Source organism: Sciurus vulgaris (genome assembly GCF_902686455.1).
Source record: "Sciurus vulgaris genome assembly, chromosome: 9".
NCBI classification, from domain to species: domain Eukaryota; kingdom Metazoa; phylum Chordata; class Mammalia; order Rodentia; family Sciuridae; genus Sciurus; species Sciurus vulgaris.
In genome coordinates, this window is record NC_136469.1 from 135373278 (window position 1) to 135389215 (window position 15938).

Sequence of the window (15938 nt, forward strand, 5' to 3'; positions counted from 1 at the left end):
CTTCAGAGCAAGTGTTGCCACGGGGTGATTTTGGGCAGCTGTGGAAGATTGAATGCACAAGTTTAATCTCTGCTTTCTGGCTCCCACTACAGTTTCTGAAAGGCAGTATCTATGCTGTGGCAAAAAAAAAAAAAAAAAAAAAAAATTAGAAAAAAGACCAAAGGAAGCGGGGAATAATGGAATGAGCGGACCAGGGGAAGCCGCACTCCAAGGACACACCAACACACGCATTGATTGTTTTCTCATTTTCCGTATTTTTGATGCTCTGGCATTTGGAGCCTTGGTCCTGGAGAGATTGATTCTCCCAAACTAGCTAATTTCTAGAGATAGCAAATTAATTCCTTGAAATATGCAAACTCTCCTTTGATACTCAAAGGAACCAATCAAAACTCACACCTCCAACCACCTCTTATCAAATGCACACAGCAAGCCAATATTCCTCCTGTCCTGATTCACTCCAGGGCTGGGTACAAGACAACCAGGGACCGCCTCTGCAGTCCAGAGCTCACAGAAATGGTGGAGACTGTCCAGGGCCAAACTCACCCAGCATCCCCGCCCTGATCCAGCCACTTCTTCCCAGAAAACCTCAGGAGTGGCCCTGGGCCATCCTCTGCCCTCTCTCTTCTGTCTTCACTAATGCTAGTCCTTCCCTTTGGCTCTACAGTCCTTGTGCTGGGGTTTGAATGTGTCCCCCCAAAAGCAGGTGCTGGAAACACAATTGCCCCTCAACCACGCAGGGAGGTGAGGCTATTGAGAGGCTCCGCCCTCACCCACCCCGGGATGCTTCATGATGGTGGTGGTGGTGGGTTCCTCAGCGAAGGACGAGTTTACCCTGTCTTCTCTCTCCCACTCTCTCGTCATCTGCCATGCAACACACAGCAAGGAGAACCTTGCCAGATACCAGGCCCTTGATTGTGGACCGCGCAGCCTCCAGACCTGTGAGAAAAACATTTTGTCGTAAGTTTCCCAGTAAGTGATATTCTGTTGCAACGGCTCAAGACAGACCAAGACACCGTGACTGCTTTTCTGGTGATTTGTGAGAATACACTTATTTCTCGACCATCATTTCCACATCTTACCATCCCTGGCTAACCAAAAGTCAGAGTATGTTTTTTAGAACAGTGTGTATGTATGTGAAGCCAGAATTGGGGACAGGCAGTTAGTGTAGAAATAGGGGATGGGGTCAAATCGAAGAAATGGAGGCCATGAGAGCCATCTGCCTCTGGAAGCTGGAGACAGCCCCTGGGAGATGGAATGTCAAGGATCTCGGAGCCCATTGATGACCAGACTTACCTGCCCTTATCAAGGACTGCAGGCAAGGAGCTGCTAATTAATGCCCCCGGGGCCCTTGCCTGGCTGAATCACTTTGGCCCTCCCCCTGCCCATCCACTTCTCACTTTATGCATCTCATTTGCAAAACCAGGCCTAGTCACAGAAGCAGGATTCTAGAACATCAGCCATGGCCCCCTTCTCCCCCTCAGGAGAAGTCTATTATTACTACTTTTAAATAAAACCTGCTTAATCTGCTTGCCTTGGCGTGCTTCTCTAGTGTTCAAACTTCAACATTAGAGGGAGCAGAACTCGTCACCGGTCAACTGCGGATCACATGTATGTCAGCATGCTCATGTGCTGTATCTCTCTGTGTGTGGTGAGTAGCTGTGTGTGTGGTGTGTGTCTGTGTGTGATGTGTATCTCTGTAACTCTGTATTTCTATGTGTGTCTGTATGTGTCTCTGCATGTGTGTGGTGTGTGTTTGTGTGATATGTACCTGTGTGTCTGTATCTCTCTGTGTGTGGTGCGTGTGTGTCTCTGGCTTTGTGTATGTGTGTGTGTGTGTGTGTGTGTGTGCGTGTGTGTGTGGTGTGACTGACAGAGGTGCACGGAGGCATGAGAGGGAGATGAGTTCGCCCACTCTGCAGAGCTTCCTGGTTCAGGATCTGAGCCATGGTATCACGGGCTGAAATGTTCCCTCCCTTCCTCAAAGACATGTTGAAGTTCTCATGCTCAGAACCTCAGATTCTGACCTTATTTGGAGACAGGGACTATAGAGAGGCAATCGAGTTAAATGAGGTCATCAGGGTGGATGTACTGCAGGAGGATTGTGTCCTCATGAAAGGGGAAACTTGGATACAGACAGACACGCACAGAAGGAAGACCGTGTGAAGACGCAGGAGAATACCATCTCCATCAACCAAGGAATCCTGAGGCCACCTGCAGCTAACAGGCCTGGAACAGATTCTCCCTCCCAGCCCCAGCAGGAACCAGCCTGCCGGCACCTTGGACTTCCAGTCTGCAGAATTGTGAGACCATTTGTCTTTTTAAGCCACTCAGTATGTGGAACATTTTCAAAGCGACTCTAGGAAACCAATAAAACGACACCAAAGAAAGTGGGAAGAATTAGGGCAGAAACGCAGGAAGACTGGAAAGATTATGTGTGGAGGGGCTGGCTCCTCGGCAGCCCTTGTTCCAAACTCCCACACGCCTCATCTGCTGCTAGGGGAGACCAAGGGTTTCTTCTCTAGGGAAGCAGTGTTGGGCACTTTGGAGTTTCAACTTTCCAGATGCAGAAGAAGTGGTGATGCTCAGGATTGGCAATGAAATGTCAGAAATGGAGAGACCGGCAGGCCCCTTTCTAAGTCCTCAAGAACATAGGCGCCCAATCTCTGACCTCTGGCCCCTCCATCCTACCTCTACCAGCACTGAATTGGAAAAAGTGGGGAATTAATACTGGAGATATGGACTGATCACAAGGGATGGACCCCAGATGCTGACAGATTGCCCTTACAGAAAAAATTGAAGCGTCTCAGGCTAAGAAATTCAACACTTGTAGTTGTAGAAAAAGGGAACAAGTAAATGGAAAGGTAGAATTTATCAAAAGAATTATACAAGAAAAACTGTCAGAAGTGAAAGAATGAGTCTTCAAACTGGAGGGGATGATGAAGTGCTGGCACACAGAGACAAGGACAATTTCTGTCTCAGTTTGTCTTTCGCAAGTGATGGGAAAATATTCCCTAGAGAATTCATAACTACAGGCTTGCACATGCAGTTATGCTCCCTGGGTCTTTAAGGAACCCCCTCAGTGGCACATTTTAAAAAGCGATCTCAGGCTAGTATCTCTGGGGAGTCAATACAAAACTTTTCTGGAGGGACCCTTCTTCAAGCAATAACAGCTCAAGAAGCTCACAGGCAAGTCCCACTGCAGATGAGTTCACAATCCAAAATTAGACAGCACAAGCAGAAATTCTTGAGTCAGCCGACAAACCAGAGGGCACTATTACATACTCAATAAAACAATTATCAGATGAAGAATGTAAAAAAAAAAAAAAGGAATGGCCAAGTGTTTAAGAACATAAAAGGAGAATTTGAAAATATGAAGAGTGGATTTCTCATTTGCCAGTAAATAGATGGGACTGGAGGTGATCATGCTAACTGAAATAAGCCAGTTCCTAAAAGCCAAAGGTCAAATGTTTTCTCTGATATGTGGAAGTTAATCCAAAATAAGGTGGGAGTTGGGAGGAAAATAGAGAGAGAGAAAGGAAAAAAAGGGAGAAGAAATTTCATCAAAATAAAGCAAAGACCAGTAGAATAGTCAAAGGGGATTGAGGGTGAGGACGGGGAAAAGGGAAGAACAGTGCAATGAATCTGACTGAATGCATGGATATGGCGCAGTGAATCCCAGCATCAAGTATATCCACAAGACGCGACTTTAACACAATCTATAAATAGGGCTGGGGTTGTGGCTCAGTGGTAGAGCGCTCACCTAGCATGCGTGAAGCCCTGGGTTCAATACTCAGCACTGCATCAAAATAAAATAAAGGTATCACGTCCACCTACAACCAAAACAAAACAAAACAACAACAATAAAAATATCTATAAATAAACTGTGGAAAAAAAAAGAGGAAGGAAGGAAAGAAAAGTGGGAGGGGTAGATAATAAATGTAAGGAATGAAGGAGGTCCCTAATGCCCAGGAGAGGTCCTGAAGGAGAGAAGAGAGAAGTAAGTTGAATGCCGAATCTTACAGATGAAGAATCTGGGTCAACTCCCCAACCTCTCTGGCTTCTGTTTCCTTATCCCCCAAACAAGGTTAAAAATAGTAACTATTCCAGAGGGTTGTTATGAGACTAAGTGAATATTTGTAAAGTACTTAGGACAGTCTTGGCACATAGCAAATACTGAAAGCTTTGTTAAATGAAAAGAATATGGCTGTTTGTTGCAAGGAATGGTTCACCTCAACCAGTCAAGGTGGGGCATTGCTCACTATGAATTTAGCTAATTCATCTTCAGAATATGACCTCTCTGATCCTTTAACATGAAGCCAAATATGTTCATAGGAATTAAACATCTTGTAGTAAAGTTATAAAAGCATTAAAGGCCTCATTCCAAAACATCATTTCTTGAAAACATTCTTATGTAAGCAAAATAAAAGAATCTAACAGATTTGTTTTAAATCCTAATGCAAAAACATTCTTTTAAGTGTTCCCAGCTGACTAAAGAGTTTTAATCAAGGATGTGTGTTGAATCACATATCACAAGCATTTTTTCTGTATCTTTTGAGATAATCAAATATAATTTTTCTGCTTTCATCAATTGATGTGGTAAATTTCATTAATAGGCTTTTTAATGTCAAATTCTTCTTGTGTGCCTGGGATACACTTGATCAAGACATTTCAAAAATTAACTGTTGGTTTAGTTTCTATTATTTAGATGTTTTTGCATTTTTGCTTTTGACTGAGATCAACCTATTGTTTCCTTTCTTGTGTGACTGTTGTCTTATTTTAGGGAAGAGGGAGTTATAACGTTGACAAAAGCAGACTGATTTCTTTTTTCTGCAACAGATCAGGTAAAATTAATATCAACTGTTCTATGAACTAGTGTACAAAATCTTGTGGATCTGTTGAGATTCTTTTTATTATAGTTAAAAAATATAAATTTTGCCAGGTGCAGTATAGCTCATGCCTATAATCCTACAGGCTCGGGAAGCTGAGGCAGGAGGATCAGAGTTCAAAGCCAGCCTCAGAAACTTAGTGAGTTCCTCTAAATAAAATACAAAAAAGGGCTGGGGATGTGGCTCAGTGGTTAAGTACCTTGGGTTCAACCCAGGTACCAAAAAAAAAAAAAAAAAAAATTATCAAGTTTGTCATTTTACCCATTTTTGAACGTGCAATTTAATGACTTTCAGTACACTGGCAAAGCTGTGCAACCATTATCACTATCTGTTTCCAATTTTTTTCATCACCCCAAATAGAAACTCTATACCTGTTAAAAATTAACTCCTTATACCCCCCCCCCACTTTCTATTTCTCCTGGTAACCTCTAATATACTTTGTGCCTCTCTAAATTTGCCCGTCTGGCCTAATTAGCTTAACAGAATGTTTTAAAGATTTATCCATGCCATGGCACATTGGCATGATATTCCTTTATAAATTTGAATAATATTCCATTGTATGTATACATCATAGTTAATCCTTTCATCAGTTGGTGGGTTGTTTCCACCCTTTATAGATTGTGAATTGTACTGCTATGAACATTTGCATATAAATATTTTCTTGAGTCCCAGTTTTCAGTTCTTTGGGGTATATACCAAGGAGTAGAATTGCTGGATCATAATCATATGGTAATTCTATGTTTTACATTTTTTTGAATTCATTTTTACTGTAAACAAATGGGATACATCTTGTTTCTCTGTTTGTACATGAAGTAGAGGCATACCATTTGTGTAATCATACATTTACCTAGGGTAATAGTTTTTGATTACTTTGATTTTTTTCCTTCCCCCCACCCCTCCCACCCTTCTTATCTCTCTATACAGTCCCTTCTTCCACCATTCTTGCCCCCTTCCCACTCCCTATATGTGTCATCATCTGCTTATCAGTGAGATCATTCCTCATTTGGTTTTTTGAGATTGGCTTATCTCACTTAGCATGTTATTCTCCAACTGCATCCATTTGCCTGCAAATGCCATAATTTTATTATTCTTTATGGCTGAGTAATATTCCATGGCATATATATACCACAGTTTCATTATCCATTCATAAATTGAGGGGCATCTAGGTTGGTTTCACAATCTGGCTATTGTGAATTGAGCAGCTATGAACATTGATGTGGCTGTATCTCTGTAGTATGCTGATTTTAAGTCCTTTGGGTATAGGCCAAGGAGTGGGATAGCTGGGTCAAATGGTGGTTCCATTCCAAGTTTTCTAAGGAATCTCCACACTGCTTTCCAGAGTGGCTGCACTAATTTGCAGTCCCACCAGCAATGTATGAGTGTACCTTTTTCCCCACATCCTTGCCAACACATATTGTTGCTTGTATTCTTGATAATCACCATTCTAATTAGGGTGAGATGGAATCTTAGGATAGTTTTGATTTGCATTTCTCTTATTACTAGAGATGTTGAACATTTTTTCATATGTTTGTTGATTGCTTGTACATCTTCTTCTGTGAAGTGTCTGTTCATTTCCTTAGCCCATTTGTTGATTGGGTTATTTGTATTCTTTGTGTAGAGTTTTTTGAGTTCTTTATATATTCTGGAGATTAGTGCTCTATCTGAAGTATGAGTGGCAAAGATTTTCTCCCACTCTGTAGGCTCTCTCTTCACATTACTGATAGTTTCCTTTGCTGAGAGAAAGCTATTTAGTGTGAATCTATCCCAGTTGTTGATTCTTGCTTTTATTTCTTGTGCTATGGGAGTCCTGTTAAGGAAGTCTGATCCTAAGCCAACAAGGTGAAGATTTGGACCTACTTTTTCTTCTATAAGATGCAAGGCTTCTGGTCTGATTTCGAGGTCCTTGATCCATTGTGAGTTGAGTTTTGTGCAGGGTGAGAGATAGGGGTTTAGTTTCATTCTGCTGCATATGGATTCCCAGAGGCCATCTTTTCTCCATTGCATATTTTTGGCACCTTTGTCTCTTAGCCTTCAGTAGCCTGAAGTCTTGGAGGAACTTGATAATGTGGTGCTCCACTAGGAAGCTGGCCTTCTTGGGGTGGTGGCCTTCAGGCGGGGTATATTCCCCGGTGGCTCTGAGTTGGTCCCGAGTCTCTCAATACCTCCTCTTCTTGGCTCCTGGGTCTTGTCAAAGGTCCTCTACCTGTCGGTGTCTCAGGAAGGGAGTTGCCCTTTCAATGATGATGGCCACGACCTCAGGAGTAATTCAAAATACCCGCACCAGCCTATAAAGAAGCCTCTGGCTAACTCCGTGATGGCGACAAACCTTGGTATGGTGGTGGGGCAGGGTTGTTCAGTGATGGCGTCTGTCTTTGGCCTGTTGGTTGGGGGGTTGGCTACCCGCTGCCCAGCACCGCAAGGTAGGTGGGTTGGGTGCCCACCTGCTACCTCCGCGATGCAAGTGGCCTGACTCGCCCGTCAGCTCGCTCCGCGACTACGACCAACCAGGGATGGCACCGACCTAGGTGCAGGTCCTGTTTTACATTTTTGAGGAACTACAAAACCCTTTTCCCCAGTGGCTGTAACATTTTGCATTTCCATCAGCCATGTATAAGAAATTTGATTTTTGCATATCCTCACCAATACTTGTTATTTTCAGTTTTTAAAAATTATAACAACTTCCCAGTGTGGTGGTGCATGTCTGTAATCCCAGTGGCTCAGGAGACTGAGGCAGGAGAATTTCAAGTTCAAAGCCAGCCTCAACAAACGTGAGGTGCTAAGCAACTCAGTGAGACCCTGTCTAAATGAAATACAAAATAGGACTGGGGTGTAACTCAGTGGTTGAGTGCCCCTGAGTTCAATCCCCAGTACCAAACAACAACAACAACAACAACAAAAACCAAAAATACCCCCTCCACATTCTTTGAGACCTTGCTCATCAAGAAGTGGGGTCCGTTTTCCCTCTACTTGTGTCTGTGTAGACTGGTGTCTGAGCTGACTGGGAACACAGCAGCAGTGGTGCTGGTTTGCTTCCTGAATTCTGAGACTGAGCCATAAAAGATGGTGCAGTTTCTATGCTACATGCTAGAACAGGTATGCTCAGATTTCTGAGTCACCACAGGAGGTCTACTCCTTGGAGGCCACCTCCCCGCAGGAGCCAAGTTGCATGGGAAGGCCACGTGTGCCCGCTGTTGGCAGTCCCAGCCTAAGCCATCCCAGCCAAGGTTCCAGACACGTCAGGGAATGACGTTGGATGATTCCAGTCCCCAGACGTTTAGTTTCCTCCTAGGATTCAAGTTTTCTTAGCTGAATCTCAGACATGGTGGAGCAGAGATTAGCCAGCCAGCTGTGCCCTGTTCAAATTTCTGACTCACAGAATCCGTGTGCATTCTAAAAGATTTGTTATAATCCATTATATTTTGGAGTATTTTTATGCAACAATAACAACTGTAGGAATCTCCTCTTAAAAAAAAAAAGAATAAATAGATGATTGAATGAATGAAATATTGTCATGACTTTTTTACATGGAACTCTGAGGAACATGCTTCATGCGTGGGGTGGCCATGACAAAGCACCACACACTGGGTAGCTTAAACAGCCAACATTTATTTCTCATGGTTCTGGAGGCTGGAAATTTGAGGTTGGGGTACCAGCATGGTCAGGTGCTGGTGAGGGTTCTGTTCTTGGCTTGCAAATGGCGGTCTGCTAGCTGTGTCCTCACATTCTGGAGAGGAAGTGAGCTCTGGCCTTTAGTTCATGCCAGAAGTATACCTAAAAAAAAAAAAGGTACATATATTCAATTCTTTCAAGGTCAATGCGACTAAACCATGATGTAGTTGACACCTTTTATAAAATTAGAACTTTGGAATAAATATCAAAAATTTTCAGAGCCTAAGATGGGACTCCTGCGTTGTTTTCTCTTGGGGGGTAAAGGCACAAGGGTGCATTATTTAGGTCAAGATGTGCTCTTCACACCTGCACACGTGTGACACAACTTTATCTTTAGATGAATGCACCATTCTCACTCTGTTCTCTGAATTTTACCACACTTAATGATCGTAGTTGATTCATTCTCCATGAACAAAATATGCATCACCAGAGAAAGGTAAGGCTTATGCTGGAAACTGAAGAATCACCTTTGAATCAAAATTTTTACAAAAAACACACTCTTCAACTTTGGATTTATATTTTCCAATTTACTGAATTACATATCTCTCTCCCTGAAATGTAGCTCAAACCTCAGCAAATTGGAACATTTCATTTCAATGGTAAATGGAGAGAAACATGTATTGACTCAGATATATTGCTCAGATATATTGCTGTATAGCTTATTTTCATTTTGTAGATATTAAAGTATTTAATTTTCTTCCTCCAGTGCTGTGATTTCCAACCTATTTTGAATTACAATACCTCCTTGTCATTTGCTTCATTTCACAACTTTGTCACTTCTTAAGAGAGCTGTCAGAATTGTTAAGAACAGAAAACTATAAGATTTATTTTATTTAGAGACTCATATCATAATTTGAAATAACTGGAGATACTTTTACACCTTAGGAAGAAAAAAGCAAAACGGCTGCTCTGGTATGTGTAGTAAATTTTCATTTTTTTTTTTTTTTTTTTTTTTTTTTTGCTGTTGTTGTTTTATTGTTGGAAAGCTTATTTTCCTACAATTTTTGCATTCTCTTCTCTCCAACTACTTCCCTCAAGTGCATCTCACCGGTAAGTCCTGCTTCACTAGCTTAGTGTACAAATATCACAACTCTTTCATTTGTCGTTTAAAAACATGTTTGCCCTTTCTTGCAGGACACTCAGCTCTCCTTCTTGAAGCTTCATTGCCACACAGAGTTGTTCAGAAATCCTTAGAGGCAGGCTTGATTCAAAGGGTAACCCTTTGTTCAAATGCCAGTGGAGAGAGAACAGAAGTTTCCAGCCAGAATCTGCTGGAAATGGTTTCCAAGATATTTATGCATTTTTTCCTCAGAGCATTACCAATGTGTAGTTTTCTCTTGTGCCAGGCTAGCTCATACTCGGGGTAAGGGTGCAGAGTCAAGACCCAGACTCCAGGAGTTGGGTGGAAGCAAGCTTGTGGTGAACAGCCTGCAAACTCGTTTATTGCAGGAACAACTATACATTTTATAGGTTTCTTGCCTAATCACAATGTGCCATGGGGGATCAGACCACCAGGTTCCTATACGGGTTCTCTTGGTAACACTGAGTGGGGGCAGTTGTTTACTTTCCTAGGTAGCCAAAGCAGAACGCTCCTCCCTGCAAGTTTTCCTTAAACACACTTGAGACCTTCACTGCTGCCATCCAAGAACTAGGATTTCTCCCAACCCCAGTGGACTGGGTAGTCCAGATACTCATACCAGAAGCCTTCCATTGGAGATTCTAGGGTAATATTCTTTCAGTTTGTATCAATGCATCTTAACCAGTGTTGATCCCCCCACTTCAGCTTGCGGAGTTCTTGGTTATCACAAGTGCTGGGGGATCTTGCTGGCATCGAGGGAGAGGAAGCCAGGGATGCTGCTAAATATCCTGCAATGCATAGGATGGTTCTCTGACCAGCTCCAACACACACTCCTCATCAGTCCCAAATGTCAACAGTGCCGAGGCTGAAAAAGCCTCGATTCTTCACCATGGCGACATGGTTTGCCACGGTTTCCAGCACCTGGAAGGGCTTAGACCTCACTTACACCAGAAAGAGCACCTTCTGTGACCCGCCCCCCCCCCCACATCACCTGCATTCTGGTTTGATCTCTGGTTACCAGTCCACAGGTCACAATCTCCTCTTCATGTAGCGTTCCCCTCCGTGGTGCCAAACATTTATCTTGGCCGGTCAGTCTCAGCTTGGACCATCCAAGTCAGTCTGAGGTTTCAATGCTGCTGAAATGCACCAGGAAAGAGACCAGTCTCTAAGTCCACATTTTTTTTCCCAGAAGGTCTTGGACCTTTGCTAATTAACCCAAACCAAGTCAAAGACCAAAAGAGGCATTTGGAAATTTGGGGAGCAGAAGCAATGCCACAGAAAATTCTGTTACACCCTCACTTCCAGGGATGTGGATATTCATTTGTTTTACATTTGCATAATCAAGGCAAGTTGCTCAAAGAACCTTCACTGAAACAAGATCTTATCCAAGGAGACTTGCTGGTCTCACTAAACAGGAATAGCTGACAGTCCCTCTGCTTCGCTCGGCACTCTGATCCATTTATCATTTTCTCATGCAATACCACCAATTGTCTACAGTCTCCTTCCAATGCACCAAGTGCTAAAATACTTGAGAAACAGGCAGTTTGCCAGAACTGCTTTTGGAATGACCACTCTGATTCCAGGTCAAGAGTTTTCATGTCCTTGCTGTTGGCAGCCACCGTTCCCTATGAGGCAATTCACTTTGTCCCCTGAGGCAGAATGCTTGCAGACCTTCGGAATTTGGGTCCTTGTATTGGTAGAGGATATATTGGCACCAAGAGTACCCAGCAGCACCTGTACTTACTTTGATTTATGTTAAACTGGAAGACTGTGTTTCTAATGTCCTTAGGTGGATAAGGGCATAAATAGAGTTTTCATGGACTTGCCTCTGACCTCACTCACTGTAGAGGAGTGCATTGCAGAGTCCAAAGAAACGGCTAGCCAACAGATTTCTGGAGTCAAATCGATCTGTAAATTGGTAGCTGCCTGTGTTCTAACCATGTGAGAGGTGGAGGTTGGAGCAGAGAGCTGAAGAACCCCAACCACTCTGAACCATTTTGCTCTCAAGAGGCTCAGATCCCAAGAGGGCATTGCCATACTTGAGGGTTTTTCTCAGGGAAGGTTTTTCTCAGAAAAGATAGACACTGTTATATGCTGTCCAACCAGGGTTAGACAGGGAAGCAGCCATCTGGGGGCTCATGAGGGTGGGATGCCACCTCAGGAGGATGGACCAGGTCTCGTGGACTCCAGGGCCTTCCTACCTAGTTGCCAGCTCTTAGTAATTCTCACTGTTTTAATTCCTCTTTTATTTCTAAGACTGCAATAAAATCTTACAAATGTTCCAGGATCATCTCCTCCAGGATGTGGGGGAATTAGAGACAGTTCATAACAAGATAGAGATGGGAAGATAAAAAATATAATTTTAGGAGTAAGAATGATGGAGTCTGTTAAAATCTTCAAAAGGCAAATTAATTCTAAGAATAGTTGGGGACGGGGCATTGGGCCTGAGATTTGCCCCTTCCCATCTGGAGATTCTTTCTCTTTACTGCTGACCTGCGTTATTTTACCAAAGGATCCTGAGTTTTACTCCTGCTCCCTGCAAGTTGCTGATCCATGCTGGATACCTAGTGCAAGGTGTTCAACTAGGGCTCTCCCTGAGTTCGAGCATCCTCAACCCTGGCAAAGAATCCACCACCATTAGAAGGCGACTTTCCTGCTTTATCCTCCCAGGGTTTACTGCTAACATAATTGTTGACACATCATTTTGTTTTTCCTTCTGGGTTCTCATGACTCAGGGAATTTTCTGGAACATAGCAGACACTCAATAAAGATGTTGAGTGGTTGAAAGAACAAATAAATGCACACTTGACAGAAAGTTGTCCTCGGGTCCTTTTTTGAGGATAAAAAACTTCCAACTGAAAGTCTGAAAAACAATGTACCCTTGTATCCGGTGTGGTGATGAAAGAGGTAGAAAAACTGCTTCTGGTAAATTCAGGAAAATCATCATTAGTGGGTGGGGCCCTGGGGCAAGGGTGGGGTCCTGAAAGAGTGGTAGCATTTAGCGGAAGACTGATGAGCTGGCTTCAAATCTCAGATTTGTCATTTGCTAACTGGATAGCAAAGCAAGTAGCTTTTGGTTTTATTTGATGTCTAATTTCAAATGGAAGTTTTTCTGTCCGTCAAATTATCCATCCATTTGACATTTATTTATTACCTGCCATGTGGCAGGTGTGACGCAAATCTCTAGAGATTCAAAGAAGATTAAGGTAAAATCCTACCACCTCGCGGGGATGGAAACCTCTACCCACAGTATCCACCTCAGTTTTGTAGTAATTCACTCTGAAACTTCAGTGTTGTCACTTTTTATTGTTTATTAGTTGCAGTATTTACAGAGAAGTAGCTTTCAAAAGTGTGCCAGGCCATAGGAGGAATGCACTAATGAAAGTCAGAACTCAGCTCCTCCACATTCTAGAGACTGCTGACCCATTCCTCACCTTTTATGGATCTCTTTTTTCCCCTTTTGTTCTATGAAGTGAGCAGAGAAAGATGATCTCTAAAGCTTCTCCCAGTCAGTGCTTGGATTTTATGAAGCTTAAGAAAAGCCATCCTCTAGTAGAGTCATTCTTGCTTACGGCCGCTAGAGGTCAGTACCTTAAAAAGCAAACCCACCACATTCCATTCTGTTGCCATAAGCCTCCTCCTTGAGGCAAAAGCAGAATGGCTATTTGCTCACCTTGTTTTGGTTAGGAAGAAAGATTTGACGTTTTGGAGCCTTGGGATTGATGTCCTTCAACTCCTCTGGCTGAGCATTTGCTGCGGGGTTTATCCACTAACAACCTTTGTGTGTGAGAGAGGACAAACAGAAGGTGCAGCCCTAGCCATTGAAGAATCTATTGCCTCTACAGATCCAAATGCATTTATGTCTGTGACAGGAGTGAAGGACAATTGAAGGTGACCCTCTGTAGAGCCAGCCCCTTCCTGTCCAATGATGCAGGTGCCGCGAGTTAAAGGGGAAATGCTTTCAGAGCAGCTCTTTTCTCCGACGTGTGGTAGGAAAGGCCTCATTTCCCCCTTTCCCTAAGTTCCTGACACTCTGAAAAATAAGAACTTCCACTTTCTTATAATTAGTGGCTTAAAACTGCCAATGACTTGTTCCTGCCTTCAAATGGCTCCTTCCATGGAGAGAGGAGGAGCAATTCTGATTGATGAGATGGCAAGAGTCTGGCTTCTCTTGGCTTAGGTCACTACAGGGAATGGACCGTGTGCAAATGGTCACTTGCAGGTGTGACTCTCTTGGGTATTATGAGCTTGACTTGGGGTGAGGCAGTCCTCTGTCCTCTTCTGTAGACACATCCGGGCTAGATCTAGAGCGGCTATTGGGAAGTTTCTCTCAGCTTCATGTCCTAGCTGCTTCTTTGATGGGGGCTCTTAAAGGAAAGCCAGTGTTCGGGCCGATTGGGCCTTCTGTGTATATTTCTCAATCAGCAGAGAGCAATGGGATTAAATGGAAGTCTTTCAAATTCTATCAGAGGAGGCGGGTCAGTGCTGTCCCTGCACAACACTTTTTGCCATAGTGATGTGGTTGGGGTAGGGTTTAAGCAAGAGCTGCCCTTGGTGACACAGGTTGGGGAAAGGAAACAAATATAGCTGGCCTCCATTTATCATCATTTTGTATGGTCAAAATCAAACCAAAGTGCATATGAAGGACAAATAATAGACAAGAAGCCATTAAAATACAACCGAGGAGCATGTGGGAGAAAGATATTTCTTCTGTGTCATGGTCATGGTGCAAAAACATAAAGGATCCACAGAAATTGCCCTAAGAACAATGCCTACATTCACTGAAATAGAATTTTCTAGGTTCAAATTCAATCACTCATTTATATATTCAATACTGGTTATGTGCCAAGCATGGTTTTTAGGTGCTGGGAACAGGGTGGACAAGACCCCATCCTCCATGGAGCTGACGTTTATTTGAGAGTCTACAAGGCACTGTGGCAGGCGATGTCAATGCCTCTGCCATAGACTTTGGCCTTAATTGATTGAGGGCTCTCACAGATCTCCAAAGGTCTCATCTCCATCTGTATGCCTGAATCCTTTTTCAAACCTTGAGACATGTTTCTGCCAGGTATCAGTGGTATACCCACTGCTGAAGAAAGGACATTACTGGGAGAAGCCCTCTACCAATGACTCTCGGGAGCTGACTTTTAAATCCTCTGCCCTTCCCCTTTGTGTGAACCGGTTCTGGGGACTGTGTGCTCTCCCATTTCCACTGCCTGGCTATCCTTTGGGATTAGCTCCAGTCAGCTACTGTGGTAGTTTGCTTAGCACTACACACTTTTGATGCTTCCTTTACCTCCTCAATAAACTACTTACACTTTGCCGCTGGCCTCAGGCTCTGCTTTTTAGGAGACACCAGTTAAAACAATCACTCTACACATATGTTTTCACATTTGTTCTTGGAAGGATTCTGAGCTGAACATCCTGGTGCCTACCCAACGACACCCTTTGGAAAAAAGAACAAGACAAACCAAAACAACAACAAAAAGACTGGCCAACAAGTCTTGCTGATGGGTTTTGAACAGGCAACTGTGTTATATCCAAGGTATTTACACTCCTAAGATGACTGGGCCAAAGGAGGGTTTCGATCTAGGTAGTGGCTAAGTCTCAGGCTGGCCCCTTAGCCAGTAAGGCCCCACTAAGCCATGAGATCCTCACTCTGAGAGGAGGGTGAACTAGGAAGTGAAGAAAGAACCAGGCGGCGATTGAGCAATCGGAGCTAAGCAGAAACAAAACAAAACAAAACATAAAAACAAATTAAAACAAAACAAACAAAAAACTGGAGCTCAGCAATGAGAGGCCGGGTTGAAATGATAAGAGAGCAGAATTCAGGAAGTAGAAAAGACGGTGAAGAAACCAGCTAGTGTGCCAGGAGCCCATGCTTGCAGAAAGAAGCAGAAACTTGGAGCAGAGTGGAATCGAATTCAGCGCTGTGGGTCAGAGTCAGGATGTCCCCAGTCCTCCACCGAGGTCCTTGGGGGCTGCTGGAGCCATCCAGCTCCTAGAAGGCCTGGTCAGAGTAGGGATCCAGTAGTCCTGCTCTGAGTTGGTAAAAAGACTATTTCAGAAAACAGTTGCTAAGTTTTGCTCTTTGGCTGAGGATGTGAAACTAGGTATGGCCTTGCCTTTCAGAGTTGAATTAGCTTTCAACTTTCATCAGAGCCCAAAAGGAAACCAAAGGCTCATTTAATTCAGGGAAGGTAAACTGATTACATCTCAAGGGTGGAGACTCATTGATGGGTGGTGGTCACCTGGAGGCTTACTGGGCATTCTGTGACTGCCCTGGACACAGTGGCAAGGAATGC